The following is a 16,494-nucleotide window of genomic DNA, read 5'->3' as shown; positions in this document are numbered from 1 at the left end:
AGAAACAGAACAGACAATGCAAACAACTGCAAAACCCACACATTATAAAATCTCCCAAAGTACATAAAGTTACACATGCTTGCTCAATGTCTGTAATTCATACAGATCACAGCTTTACTTGGCACAAGCTCTAGACAGCTCTGGTACTGATGTCCGAAGCGCCAGCATTCAAATTGATATGAACCCGCAGCGGAGAGTTCCGCAGATCCATCACCAAAGGAACAGAGCGGGACCGCAGCAGACTATTATTAAAGGATCTTTTTTTCTTCACTTTCCCCTTCCCTGAACTATGTAACAAATCCCCCCAATAAAAGTAGCATACATTTTATAACAGTAGCACTCTCTATCTGGTTATTTTGTGTCTTTCCCTGACTCCTTCTTTTGCACGCAATCCTCCCCCTCCCTCTCTCTCTAACCCGTCCGTCCTTTAAACTCTGGCTGAGGCTCCTCCGCCATAGGTTAATACGGCGGACGATACAAATTGGCTCATATCTTTATCAAAATTACCCCTAGCACGCTCTTCTTTTAGTTCTAACCCTTCCTAAGGCTCCTGACCCAAGGACCACCAGCGGAACCAAAATCGGTCCAGTTCTCGGCACCTCATCAGCTGACTGTCAAACGGAACCGACTGCTCTTTCCAAGCCAGACTGCTCTTTTCCAGCCTTATCCCGGACTTTCCTCTCCCCGCGACCCGCGGGATGGTTTTAAGAGATCACTGGTCCTTTTCTGTGAACTGTGGATGGGGGATCGCTCTCCCGCTGGGGAGACATAGTTCTCCAAGGACCTTCACCCTCTCTACAGCTGCCAGGAGGGTGCCTGGATGGGCGCCCTCCACGTTTCATTCACACCTTCATAATTTTATGAATGAGAAGAACACTCTTCCCCAAACCTACCCCTGAACTTATGAAATCCTATACTTCCAAAGACTGCAACTCACATGTACCTCTTCCCCATGCTATTTCTATGAATTCCTTCCACCACAGATGAACTCTTTTCCCAATGTATCCGTGAATTTTCATATTCTATGAACCTGGACACCCTCATGAATCACTGTTATATGAATTTCTAATCGTTGGGCTAACTTCATGAATTGTAAAATCATGCTGCTAAAACTCCACTTTTATGAATTTCCATGCTGGGTTCTCCAGATGTTATGAACTTCGTTCTTATCAAATATTTTCAATTGTTTATACCATTCATGATTCCCCTTTATGCAATGTAACTCACTTTTATGAATTCTCCCTTATTTCCATGAAATCTATCTATCTGCCTATATGTATTTGTACTCTTTGGGATCCCCGGGAAATATGTATTTTTCCCAGCATGGTTTATATTCCAACTTTATTTTATTTTTCATTTTATTTCATATAATTGTCAAGTCATGAAATCAAATAGGAAATATTTTGAACTCAACCTGAACCCCAGAACTTATCCCATTTCCTATGACCCAGGCTTCCTTTCCCAAAAACAAAAGGATAATCTGCCCCCGCTAAACCCAATCAAATTCAAATTGCATGGACAATATAGGGCTTGAGTCGCCGAATTCGGAGTGTTGACCTAAAGGTGATTCGCCCCAAGGCAAACATTGTCATATCTCACCCAAAGGAAAATCCAGGACACCTCAGGAAGGCGCCCTGCAGAGCCTGTCAATATGGCTCATCATCACCCATCTTTGCTTCCACCTCTGACACCCCAAGGCATATCTAAAATCTGTATACGTGACAGAAACCCGGACACCCTTGATTGCTGCCATTAATAAATTTAGCACCCTTTAGAAATCGGTCTAGCAGGACTTAATCCGACAGTTCCTGCCCTGTCACCTCATTGTTTCAATAACTCCCGCCTTCTCTTTTCTGATTGGCCCGAGTAAAGACAAAAGGCAGCTTCCTATTGGGCCAACGGAGCAAGGCGGGAAACGAAAGCCCGCCTCGTTCAACCTTCTAGCCTATCAACGATCAGATGGGCGGGGGAGCAGGGCGGAAAATTCAAAGGGCTGTCAGACTGAAATTTTGTATAAATATGGCTTTATTTTGATTGTATGGTACCCTAGTAGACCGAATGATCGCTACTAGAGTCCTCTTCAGCTGAATTGCTCAATAAAGACTCCTTGGCGGATTTTCCTTCAACTTTGGCGGACCTTCTTCATTTCGGCTTCAGGTTGTATTGCGGCTCGTAATTCTCCTTTTGGCTTCGCCAAGGTCCGTTCTCTCAGGACCGGATCGGGTCTCTCCTTAAGGGCCCGATCCCCTAAAACGCGGTCGACAACAGTACCAAAATTGTTGTTTTGCACCGAGTCCTGCTACTGCCACGCTTCCAGCCTGAGAGTCCCAGATCAGATCTGACAACACCCTGATATTTCACAACCCCTTTTGTGCAACAGGCGAAAACCCCAAAGCAAGCACCTTTGCTCTTTGAGTGAATTTGGCCATTGCGCTTAAGAGAGGAAATGAGTGTATGTTTATTATTAACTACCTCCACCCTGCCTTTTACCTCAATAGTTACATTGCACTCCAGTTCAGCCTCAGCTTCACTCATTGTCAGATTTCATCCACAGTCATCCTTCCACATTCACTTGGGTTAGACAGACACAAGAGCTCAATGAGAATGAAAAACCACTCTTTCTCTCTCTTGCTCTCTTTTTTCTTTTTGTCTGAAAGAACATTTTTTAGTACTTTCAAGATCTTCCAGCATGACTCTGTGATCAATTTTCACTGAAAATTGGCCACAGAATCGCATTAGAGAACCTAGAGCGTTCAAAAGAGGCATTTTCTCAAGAATTCTCCAGCATGACTTGAGGAAACTGACCATACGGTTGCTCTTAAGTAAGCTTAGGTAGGAGGAATGATGAGAAAGTGAGACATTTTAAAAGTAGCTGGAAAAGTGGAGTGACAGAGAATTAATCAGGACAGTTGAAAGTTATGGAAAAGCAAAACATGATCATTTAGTACACTTCTGGTTCATAATTCCTAATGGTGTTCAGTAATGCAGAGCCCTTGGTGGTCCAGTTTTGTATGATCTTTTCAGGGTGACAGCACTCCGTGTTTTGGACTTTGAATCCTTAGAATCTATGCATCCATTCAGAAAGTACATCGGTGATCCGGTCCCTGAAGTTATTGACATTGCCCTCAGGTTAAATGGTGCTTTTGGCAATAAGCTCAGCATGTGTTGCTGTTTATTTGCTCAGCCTTCATTCATCTTGTGGAGATGAATGAAGGAATCCTTCCCTTGGGTTGAAGAGATGAGAAAAGATTTCGTCTAGAGAAATGTATGATCTAAATTCCTGACAGAGGGATTCAACGACAACTACGCTTTATTACGGTCCATGACCAGCACAAAGGGATTCATTCGATCACCCTTTAAGAGGCTGTACTAAGTCTGTCATAAGAAGATATGATTCACGAGAAAAGACAATAATAATAATAATAATAATAAAACTTTATTTATATACCGCCCTATCTCCCGGATGGGACTCAGGGTGGTTTACAGTCATAAAAGCAACACAAACATTACATAACAACATAATACACATTATTAAACAAAGTAAAATAATACAATTATAACAATAAATCACACTTACATGACCAGATCAAGGGGACGGGAACCATAAACCCAATATATTAAAATGTATCATTTTAGGCTAGGGAAATCTTGTGTAATATATTCAGGCTCAGAAATCGGCGGTAGTCCAATATAATTACTCAAAAACCTGCCGACACCACCAGGTCTTCAGTTCCTTACGGAAATTGGATAATGTAGGGGATTGCCTGATCTCTTTTGGCAATGCATTCCAGAGCTGGGGGGCCACTGCCGAGAAGGCTCGTTCCCTCGTCCCCACCAGCCGCACTTGAGACGGTGGTGGGAGCGCGAGAAGAGCCTCCCCGGAAGATTTCAAGGTCCGCACTGGCTCATAGGAGGCGATGCGAGCACGGAGATAGGTAGGGCACAAGCCGTATAGGGCTTTATAGGTCAAAACCTGCACCTTGAATTGGGCCCGGCAGTTTATTGGCTTGGAAAAGTAGAAAGCAATAAGAAGAGAAGAAAAACACATTCCAGATGGAAGCCACAGCCCTGAGTCTAAGACTTGAGCAGGGCTGTTGGCCTTTCATTCATGGGATCACCATAAATTAAGATCAGCTTGATGGCAATTCACAAGAAGGTGTGGCAGCGAGGAAAGGAAATATGATGTGAAGCTTAGATTACAGAAATCTGTCCTAACCTGTTCCCTGGCACCAACCATTTCCCCTTTCCCAGGAATGGATTCCATAATCGACTCATGTTGGACAATATACTGATATGGAATACAATGGACACTAGCGCCAGAGGCGTTAGACTTATTTGCTGAAGATACATGACACAATTATCAAGATAATAAAACCCATGGGACCAAATGGCTTCTCTTTGTTCATCCTAAAGCTGGGACATGGTAATCAACTCGGGAAACTATGTGTTGTTTGTCCCACTGTTTGTCCTACCCCGTCAGCCATTGGAGAGAAGAAATCTGCACTGGAAGCGGATAACGTTTTCTGATTGGTTGGCGGGCACCACAGTCCTGCCTCAGAGAGGGAATCCTCCCAGTTGGTGTGACGTCAGAGACCAATCAGCATGAAGCCGAGCCCAGCTGGGTGTGAGCGAGAAAAACAAATGACCTTACTATATAAAAATGTCTGTTTTATTTGTATCAAGCTTTTTTTTCATGTCAGGAGCAACTTGAGTCGCGTCTGGAGTGAGAGAATTGGCAGTCTGCAAGGACGTTGCCCAGGGGACGCCCTGATGTTTTGATGTTTTTACCATCCTTGTGGGAGGCTTCTCTCATGTCCCCGTATGGAGCTGGAGCTGATAGAGGGAGCTCATCCGCGCTCTCCCCATGTGGGATTCGAACCTGGCAGCTTTCAGGTCAGCAACCCAACCTTCAAGTCACAAGGCTTTCGTCCACTAGGCCACCGGTGGCTCCTCTGTATCAAGCATGTCAGCTTCTCATCCTAATATGGGACTTGAAAAGTTTTTGGGAAACAGAGTTACAAATTACAGAACAAGATATGAGACAAGTGGTAGAGACAATAGGGATTACAAGGAATACAAAAGTAAGAGAAATGAGGAGAAAAATATTACGTAAATGGTATGGTACAGCCTGTCAATTAGCGTATTATTATAAAAAGGGGAGCAGTTAGTGCTGGCATTGATGTCAACAGGAAGGGTGGTTTATGCACATGATATGGGAATGCAAACAGGTACAATACTTCTGGCAGACTATACAAAATGTGTCAAACCAAATATTAGGAACTGATTGGCTTATAACAAAAGAAATGGCAGTCTTAGTACAAAGAGAGGGAATGGGAAATTATGGGGAAATAAAGGAAGCAATAATTGAGTACACACAAGCGGTGATAGTATTGGGATGGAAAGACAAATCAAAGTGCACAGTAAATAAATGGTATCAGTATATGGTGGACCAAATGGAATTCGAAATTATGGATGTAATATTAAATGATTCAAATAATAATAATAATAATAATAATAATAATAACTTTATTTTTATACCCCGCCCCATCTCCCCGAAGGGACTCGGGGCGGCTTACATGGGGCCTAGCCCGATAAAACAATCAAATATCAATGATACAACAATAAAACAATTATACCAATAAAACCTTAATTATCAGTAAAACAATCGATAAAATCGACATGAAACATACAATATTAAAACAGGAAACTAATTCATAAAAATAGAAATGTGAAGGAAGTTGAAGGAGAAGTTGAAGAAAGTTGAAGGAAGATGGAACTGGATCAAGAATTATATTATGAATAAGTCTAGAGATCAGCCATAAGAAATAGGATACAAATGTTATACAGTATGTAAATCAAGAAGGAGTGTCTCAAACAGGATTATATGTAAAAGAAAATAATCCTCGTAGTGGTAGTGGGAACTGTAAATGTTGTGTATGTGTATGTCCTAAGATAAAAATATATATTTAAAAAGATTTAAATATATTTACCTTTTTTAAAAAAGCATGTCAGCTTCTTTGAGTGGTGTACTTCTGTCTGGCATCCCTTCTGACCAGATTGAATGAAATACCTCAGTGGCTTCTGCTTCAACTGGTGAGATTTCTTTGACTGGGGAACATTGAGTTTTAGCTTTAAGTCTTGCCAAACATGAATCCACAGGTGGCCCACTGCTAGTACATGTTATCTGCTCGATCTCGGTATCCGGCATTGAGTTTCGCTATCTGTGGTGTGGCTCCCACTATCTGTGACCTCTTCAAATTGCTCGATTTCAACATTACCATAAGAAAAGAAAATTCATCAAAGGGTTCTTTTTCTCATTGCCTGAAACAGGACATAAGCTCCTTTCCCTCATCATAATACATGTGTGAATCAATAAATTTATGCCACTATTGTTGGTTAACAACTATACATCTACAGAATATGTGCAGCTGTTTTTGTCCCTGATCAAAAATGGGCGAACTGACACGTGGAAAAGCCTGTCCCTAAAGAGTCAAAATAATATGAGATTTTGAAGTTTTGGATGTTGTGACTTTTTTTTTGGTAAAAAAAATTGCCTTGAAAGAATGGACAAAAATTATTGTGGTAGAGATAGAGATGATAGAGATAATGATAGCAGTAGAGATGCTAGGGAGAAATACTGGCGATAAGAGATAGGGATGACAGAGGTAGTATAGGCGCAAGATGGAAAATTAATAGGAAAGTTAATATTTCAAATGCTTGCCTGCATTCATATGTAGAACTCTGCTAATAAAATGTCTTAATTTTCAACTTTTCGCCAGCATAGTAACATACAGTAAAAAGCATGTTTTCTTTTAGAGTAAGAAAACCTCAAGAATTCTAGTCAATGTATGATGCAAAAAAGGAACTACAGGTTAGCTTTGCAGGTTTTGAACATTGTGCTTTTGAACAGTTGTGAGTTTTGCTTTTTGGAGGAAAGCTTCAGTTTGAAAAGTTAGAGCTGGAAGGATAGAAACAAGGTTATCTCTGGTCAAAAGATGTTAGCCAATAATTGAGTCAGGAGTTGCGTCTTCTCTCCATTTTAACATGCTGGCAAATGGATTCTCATGGGCAGCCAACAGAAGTGTTCATTTGACATGGAATGGCTTCCGTGGGACTCCAATTTGATAGAAGGTCAAAACAGAGAGAAGACTGAGAGATAGAAATGTTAGAGACAGAAATGGAAGATAGACATAATAGAGTGATATGATAAAGGTAGAATCATAGAATCAGAGTTGGAAGAGACCTCACGGGTCATCCAGTCCAACCCCCTGCCAAGATGCAGGAAAATTGCAATCAAAGCACCCCCAACAGATGGCCATTGAGCCTCTGCTTAAAAGCCTCCAAAGAAGGAGCCTCCACCACACTCTGGGGCAGAGAGTTCCACCGCTGAACAGCTCTCACAGTGAGGAAGTTCTTCCTAATGTTGAGGTGGAATTTCCTTTCCTGTAGTTTGAAGCCATTGTCCCACATCCTGGTCTCCAGGGCAGCAGAAAACAAGCTTGATCCCTCCTCCCTATGACTTCCCCTCACATAATAATGCATATTTGTACAGTCTTATGACAAGTAGTCTTTCCCAACTTCCCAATTGCAAAGTTTCTCTTTTTCATATAAAAAGAAAATAAATGAAAGCGGTATGGCTGGAGACTACACTTTCCCGGGTAATAGATCAGAAAGTGAAGGATTTGTCTAGAAATTGATAGATTTCATCACATTTGGTGGCAGTCAATAAAACGGAAAGGCATTAAATGCTACGGTAAGAAGACGATTCCCCCCACTTTTTGTCCCTAATGGGATGAAGTCCTAAGTCATTTCTGACTCATGGAGACTCTTAGGTAAGCCTATTTATTATTTATTTATTTTACAGTATTTGTTCAGAGTGGGTTTGTCTTGGCCTTTCCCAATATCACCCAGTTCAGGGGTCCCCAAACTAAGGCCCGGGGGCCGGATGCAGCCCTCCAAGGTCATTTACCTGGCCCCCGCCATCAGTTTTATAATATATGTTTATATCACTTTTAATAATATATTGTATATACATATACTATTGATAATAATATTATGTTATACAATATAATACTAATAATACCACCATATAATAAAATTATTTAATTAATATTATATAATACTATAGTGGTATAGTTCAATATAGTAATATGTAGTGCTAATATTGTGCTATGCTAATATAACATATTGTATGTACATACAGCTGCTCTGCGTCCCCTTCGGGGTGAGAAGGGTGGGATATAAATGTAGTAAATAAATGCAGTAAATAAATAATTTTAGATTTAGGCTCGCCCAAAGTCTAAAATGACTTGAAGGCACACAACAATGACAACAATCCTAATTAACTTGACTATCTCATTGGCCAGGAGCAGGCCCACACTTTCCATTGAAATCCTGATAGGTTTATGTTGGCTAAAATTGTTTTCATTTTTAAATATTGTATTGTTCTTTTGTTGTTGATGATGTTACATTACAAATAAGACATGTGCAGTATGCATAGGAATTTGTATTTTTTTTTTTCAAATGATAATTCGGCCCCTCAACAGTCTGAAGGATTGTGGAATGGCCCTCTGCTTCAAAAGTTTGAGGACCCCTGACCCAGTTGGTTTCATGGCTTAGTGGGAATTCAAACCTCAGTATTCCAGTCCCACTCAGGTCACTACATCACACAGATCCTCCACTTCATCATACCTTCGATAGCGGCTCTCGGCAGCACCCCGGTTTGCCGGACTCTTCCAGCAGCTCTCTACACTTAACTATTTACACACATATAAACATACTCAGCATGGGGATCATATATTTGCCAACTGAAATAATGCACCTGATGAAGCGAGATGCTAACCACAAAAGCTTGCACCAAATAAAACTTGTCTTTCAGGTTCCATAAGACACTTTGTCATCTTTGGACCCAGTCCCAGATTCCTCCCCTATTGCATGTATCTTGGAGGAGGAAGGGGAGAGAAAGGTGTTCAAGTAAGAGAAGTTGCCTCATAGGCTCCATAGTTGCCTCATGGGATGCAGGTGGTCGGCTATCAGGACAGAGCCAGAGCTTAAAAATAATGCAGGTTGAAGGTAGATTTTGTGAACTCACAATAGAACAGCAGAAGTTAGTAATCTGGCCAATGGAATCTGTAGTCTTAAAAAAGTGGCTGTCCAGGAGTTTCAATGTGATAAATTTGCACCCAGTTTGTTTCAAAATCAGTTTCATTCTTTGATAGCCTTCTAGGGAAACATAAAAATATATCTAAATAGTTTTCAAAATGTAAAAAGAACACTTTTATCAGATGTTAAGCATTTTAAAATATCTGACACACCAGTACTTTAGAAGACCAGCAAAAAGGATGTCATCACTAGACCATGCTTGCTGCTTTACTGAAAAATGTACCCATTCAACATTTTTGAAAATATAAAATTGTCCCTTCTTATAAATCTTGTTGTTGTAAAAGGTACACTGAATTCATAGTCATTACAGAAGCCCCCAGAGGTGCAGTGGGTTGAACCCTTATGCTAGCAGGACAAAAACAACAGTTACTTGCTTATTACACATTTCAGCTGCCTATCAAACTGAATCCTTATTTCTCCTTTCCTGGCTTGGGAATTTGGGTGACCTAGCCTTCTAGACCTCAAATGTCTGCAAGTGTACATGAAGATTTAAATTACATGCAGAAGTAACTATAGTTTTTAGATTACAGTACGGCCTAACTTACAAAAAAGTAATTCCTATTACAATGCACATAAAACTGGGCTTAGTTCTCGCTACAGAGATCTGAAAACAGTCACTGAAATACTGTTGTCAAAACCTGTGTTAAGTCCTTCTGGAGTTGAACAATGTGAGTTTTAAAAGTCAAAGCATGAGAGGTCTCACAGCTTGAGAGGTCTCACAGCCAACTTTTTGCAGTTTTTCTTTTCCTTCCCTTGAGAAGGATAATTCTGAAATGGTACAGAAGAAACATGTGTTCTCCAGCTGCTGTTGAGCTGCAGAATTAGACTTCATTTCAGAGCTGTTTGGGAGGGTATGTACACTCCACCAAATTATTTTCAATCTCATGGGGGAAGAAAGTCCCCTTCTGACAGAAGCCTGTCTTGGAGATTCAAGTCAACCAGAAACATTACTCCTGGGAAAGTATGTAATTTTCAGAAAACCCTTCCCCCAGAAAGGCTGTTACAGGAAGACGGGTGGCATGCCCTTTGGTATTTCAGCTAAATAAACCACCTACTGTCACCAACTGCTCTCTTCCTCTGTTCCAAGGATCTCAAAAAACAGCCAGAAAATAATCTCTGGATGGAGCCAAGTTCCCTCAAATCAAGCTAACCAGCCTTCCTTAGAAGTCAGCAACTGGCAGCTTAAGAGGTTTATCTCTCATTCAGTTCTTGTCCGTCTAAACTCTAACTCGAAACCACCATCACCACCCATGGTTTTTATCCTTGTCTTTTAATGTGTACATTTAAATAATTTAATGTAATTCCACCCATGGCCGAATCGTATTGCAACTATCTCTTTTTTGTAATGGGTTATTGATGTGTGTTTTATCTGTCCTTGTTGTCATGGTTTAAGCTTCCTTTTGCGGGAGGCAAAGAAGAATACAAATGAATAACAAGTAATGCATTCCTTGGCTATTTGACAAGAAATCTTGACCTAGTAGGTTCCCAAGGTAGAAGCCAAAGACATGGAAAGGGAATGGAATGGTGTTGAAAGAAGGTACAGTAGAGTCTCACTTATCCAACATAAATGGACCGGCAGAATGTTAGATAAGCGAATATGTTGGATAATAAGGAGGCATTAAGGAAAAGCCTATTAAACATCAAATTACATTATGATTTTACAAATTAAGCACCAAAACATCATGTTATACAACAAATTTGGAAAAAAAGTAGTTCAATACACAGTAATGCTATGCAGTAATTACTGTATTTACGAATTTAGCACCAAAATATCATGATGTATTGAAAACATTGACTACAAAAATGCGTTGGATAATCCAGAACCTTGGATAAGCGAGTGTTGGATAAGTGAGACTCTACTGTATCTAAAACAGGTGAGCGGTAAGCCAAACCTTTGCCTGAGTCATGGAGAGTCAGTTGGTCAGTTGCACTCATATGTTTTCTCCTTAAGTTCAGAATACAGCCCCTTCAAAAAAGAAAGTTAGTCCAGCTTCCGATCCCCGCAATTGGGAATTATTATTATTATTATTATTATTATTATTATTAATGCTTTATTTGTAGCCCATCCTATCTCCCCAGGGGGACTCAGAGCGGCTCACAACATAATATGCCAGTATAAAACAAGAAAAATATAAAAGCACACAATACATTATATAGTGAAATTAAAACAAGCAAGATTAAAAATTATCCTTAGATAAACATCATTTAAACATTTAAAGCCAGTTAAAGTAGGTGCCAAATGTGTTTTCTTTTCATTCCATTTGTCGCTGTTGCAAGCTAAATTCCTGCTCATCGTTATATGCCTGAGAGCATAGAAATGTTTTTAATTTCTTTTTAAATGTGAATAAGGAGGGGGCCATTTTGATCTTCTTGGGGAGGGCATTCCAAAATTGAAAGGCTGCCACTGAGAAGATCCCCCCCTCTCGTTTCCACCAGCTATGCTTGAGACGGAGGTGGGACCGAGAGTAGGGCCTCCTTGGCAGGTTTGTATAAGGTTTTCTAGATAGGCTAGAATAATAAATGAAGGGAGTGCCTCTTGCTAAAACTTAAGTCAGATCCAGCTGCAGGATTAGTCAGTTTCTGTACATCAGAATAGGAGCAAGAGGGGCATATTATTATTATTATTATTATTATTACTATTACTATTATTATTAATTTTTATCCCACTTTTCTCCCATGGGAGGGACTCAAAGTGGCGTACAGTGAATTAAAACAGAATTTAAATAAAATACACATTCAACAAGACATAATAAAACAGCTAACACAAATATCCAATTACCTAAATCATAAAAAATAAATTAATAACTTACAACATATACCATTAAAAATCCCCTAACTTCAGGCCACTGAGATTATTCATCAAACTGGTTATCTAAGATCCTAAAAGATAAATTAATACCCAAAGTGGAAGAATGGATAAAAAGAATATGGGATATAATGAATATGGACTACCTAACGTTCCTGCTATCAACAACACAAAATAAGCCAAAAAAAAGTTTAGATTGGACACCAGTAAAGGACTGGATAAAGAAAGAAAAAGTTAGAATATTGTTATAAAGCCCTTAACACGAAGGAGAAGTGTCAACTGTCGACACAAAAAAAATGAATGATAGCAACAACATAAATAATACAAATAGTTACGACAACTTTATAGAGAAGAATGGAAGTCAAGAATCGACAAGGACCCTGACCCCCCTGCCCTTATTACCCCTTTCCCCCTCACTTTCTACCACCCCCCTCCCTACCCCCCCATCCTTTCTCCCCCCCCCATACTTTCCTAACCCACTAAAGTGGATTTTATTGTTATTTTCAAAATTTAATAAAAATTAAAATTTTTAAAAAAGAGACTCCATTTTCATTAGGCCGTGTCACATTGCCAGGTCCAATATAGCATTTAAGATAGTGGTTCCCAACCTGTGGTCCATGGACCACCAGTGGTCCGCAAGAACTAAAATATGGTCCGTGGCCCCACCGTTACTACGCCATTACAACGAGAGTGGTCTTGCAGAATCCTCTTATAGTGCTGGGGCAATAAGGATGTCAGGAGGGGAGAGGGTGACTACCCACAAAAGGCACAACAACAAGCCTCCTCCAGCTCTAGAGTATTAAATATGGTTTTCTGTGGCCGTGCTGATGGCGACTACTGGATGGCATATGTTCTGTAACAGAAACTAGAGCTGATGTAATCTATCTAATGCAATTTTCTGAATCAGCACCCTAAATAACCAAATTGAATCTAAAGTTGACCAAAAATTGATTCGTAACCCTTTTGGTATTAATGCTGGAGAGTGGTCCCTGGTCAAAGTGATCCCTGGTCAAAAAAAGGTTGGGAACCACTGATTTAATTGTTAGATATTGTTGTTGTTTATTCATTCTGTCGCTTCTGACTCTTTGTGACCTCATGGACCAGCCCATGCCAGAGCTTTCTGTCAGCCATGGCTTCCCCCAGCTCATTCAAGGTCAAACCAGTTACTTCAAGGATACCATCCATCCATCTTGCCCATGGTTGGCCCCTGTTCCTTTTTCCTTCCATTTTCCCCAGCATCATTATCTTCTCCAAGCTTTCCTGTCTTCTCATTATGTGGACAAGGTACTTCATCTTTGCCTCTAATATCCTTCCCTCCAGTGAGCAGTTGGGCAATATTTCCTGAAGTATGAACTAGTTTGATCTTCTTGCGGTCCAAGGCACTCTCAGAATTTTCCTCCAACTGGTAGTTTACCTATTATAAATCATCTGAAAGGGCCTGGCTCCACAAAAAGGTCTTAATTTGAGATCAAAAGACTAGCAAGGAGGGGGCAATCGCACCTCTCTAGTAAGGGAATTCCAGAGCTGTGGGGCCACCATCAAGATGGCCCTCTCTCTTGATCCCCCAAGCTCACTCATTGAGATTTGGATGTCCAGTAGGTTCTCTGTACACTTGGATTCAACCATCCACGGCTTAAAAATATTATTTAAAAATGGTCCAAAAACAAACAAAAACAAAGGAAAAAGAAGGAAGAGGGAAGAGGAATGGTCCGCAGTCACATGGCTACATCCCATCTCACTGATGTGGATAGAACATAACAGAATACAGACAGAAACAAGACAACCATACAGAACATCTGTTACAATTAATTTCATCCCACAGTGCATCTACACTGTAGAAATAATGCAGATATCACTTTAACTGTCATAATTCAATGATTTGGAATCATAGTTGTCTAAGTCTTTTCGCTTTCTGCGCCAAAGAGTGGCAACACCTCCACAAGCTACAACTCTCAGGATTCCATCATATTGAGATATGGTAATTAAAGTGGTGCCAAACTGCATTACTTCCACAGTGTAGTTGCACCCCTTCAAAATAAATGATAGGGTGATACTGGGAGTATCATATTGGGGGGGGGGGGGAAACATGCCTTGAAAAAGCTAAAACCGTGGAACTCTTCATGATAGGAGAGAGAAATGAAGAAATGATACCCTGCCATGTTAGAGTGCAGTGTTAGAAAGCAGAAGAAGCCTGCCACATAGTTTATTCAGCTTGTTTGTACTATATTCAGATCGCCACATATTCAGCTATCTGACTAAACTTGCCTAGCAACATTTCCCCAATAGCTATATAAAGAATACGTGGAAATAAGGAAGAAAACTAGTCAGACAAGACTAGACAACAGGCATATATGACAAATAAGAGAGACGTGGACAACAGGGAGATGTGACACATAGATAACACATAGATGTGACACATAGATGTGACACATATATAACAAACAGGGATGAACTGGTCAAGGGGTACACGTGGACAATGTATGGACAGAGATAGGGAACCAATCAGATAATGCCTGCACACTGTATGGGACCAATGGTTGTAGAGATCAATGTATGGGGATAAGAAAAGAAAATGTTTAAAAAGGTCACCTATTGCCACATTGGGCACGGCAATCTTTTGAAGCCCACTCCGGTGGTATGATTGGCCGTCTTCTCACTGATCAGTCAGAATAAAGAAGCCTTGTCTATGGACAATACCGGCTCTTTGGCTTAGAAATGGAGATGAGCATCAACCCACAGAATCGGACTAGACTAGATTTAATGTCAAGGGAAAACTTTACCTTTACTAACTTTCCTATATCTCTGTAACCGTAACCAAATGTAAAACGAGCCCTTGATATCTGTTGGGGTTTGGTTTAAGACCTTGATGGAGACCGAAATCTGTGAATGCTCAAGTCCCATTATATACAATGGCATAGTAAAATAGTGCCCCTGTATAACACTGTAATGTTTGTTTTGGAATATTTTCAAGCTATGGATGGTTGAATTTGCAAATGCAAAATTCCTTGATACAGAAGGTTGCCTGGTCTTGAGAGTATCATTATAAGGCTGTGTCAAAGCCAAGAAACAGAAAAGGCAAGAAACTTGTAATATATACATGTGAACTTCTTACACATTTAAATAATTAGGAGAAAACTGGACTGGTAAACAAAGCATGGGAGCTTCAGAACTAGGAAGACTCTGAGAAAGAATTCACTTTTGTGGTCAAACCACAAAGTCGATGTGTTGGAACAGCTAATATTTGCAAATATTTGTACTGCAACTAAAAGATTGCACATACCTAAATGTGCAAATTAGTCTAGATATCTTTATCAGTCAAGATATTACAAAAATCTGTATTTAGACATGGTAGAGAAAATTATATACCCTAAAGGCATCGGATCCAGTGTGTTGATGTGTTCTCTTTGGCAAGTGATGAATCAGCCCCTTTCAGAAGAAATTTGTGAGCTGACCTAGCAAGCAAGTCAGTTGTTGCCTTCACTCCCCAGCAATTCCAGATAGGAATAGAAAGGATTTCCATCTGAAACCCTGGAAGATGCTGCCTGTTAATGTAGGTCAGGATGGGCAGAATACTGTCCTGAGGCTGAATGTGGGTCTCAAAGCTCTTTTACAGTTGTCAGCCCTTCCCAAGACAGGGGTTCTCAACCTCTGGTATGGGGCTTTTCAAAGTCCCAACCTGAAGAGCAAATAACGAAGGATTCAAGGGGCTGAAGTCCTAGACATATGGAGGACCAATAGTTGAGATCACTGGTCCAAAGGCCAATATGGAATTATCTTGGACTAACTTGATTTTAAACCTTGATTTTGCCATTTTATATGCAGAGCATCACTTTACTATGCCATTGTATATAATAGAACTAGAACAGGAGTTGTCCAACTCATTGTCATCAAGGGCCACATCAGCTTTCCGTTTGCCTTCAAAGGCCTGTTTGTAATAGTAAGCCTGTATCAATGTAATTATATACATGTTCTCTGCTATTAAAAGCTGAATGGGCCACATAAAATCATGTGGCAGGCCCAATTTGGCCCATGGGCCTTGCATTTAACACATAAACTGGAGCATTTATAGATTTTGGTCTACACTGAGCATCCTGGACCCAGTAACACTTCTCAATAAACATGCCCAAGACTGCCCTGTATTGTTGTCTTAAGAGTGATTTAGTTACATATAACATTCATGTAAAGGTCTTTTATTTCTTATACATTTGAAGAATCATGGGATATATACACCATTGTTATTCTGGGTTTACTAGTGGTGATAAGTTGTCATACATATTTAGACTGAAGCAGAAATTACAAACTCCTCTAGAGTTTTTTTGGGGGGGAAACTCATTCATCATCATAGTCTATGTTGTACAAGGTTTGCTGTGACATGTGATTCAATGACATGGGGGGGGGTTGTTTTCACTCTCATCTTAGATTATCAAATCCCAGGAAGTGCCTTTTTGTGATTTCTAGGTGCATATGCTGTAACTGGCTCATTTTACAAGTTGTAAATATATAATAGTTAGTTATATTTATTTTTT

General features: G+C 40.1%; 1 protein-coding gene across 3 annotated transcripts in view; it reads right to left on the bottom strand.

The window, feature by feature from the left end:
• The window catches only part of b4galnt1 (beta-1,4-N-acetyl-galactosaminyltransferase 1), a 95,381-nt gene that overhangs the window by 69,046 nt on the left and 9,841 nt on the right, over nt 1-16,494 (bottom strand). The window lies entirely within an intron of this gene.

Source organism: Anolis carolinensis, chromosome 2 (assembly GCF_035594765.1).
Source record: "Anolis carolinensis isolate JA03-04 chromosome 2, rAnoCar3.1.pri, whole genome shotgun sequence".
In the NCBI taxonomy this organism is placed as follows: domain Eukaryota; kingdom Metazoa; phylum Chordata; class Lepidosauria; order Squamata; family Dactyloidae; genus Anolis; species Anolis carolinensis.
The sequence above is the reverse complement of the archived record's forward strand: the minus strand, read 5'-3'. Positions and strand labels throughout refer to the sequence as shown.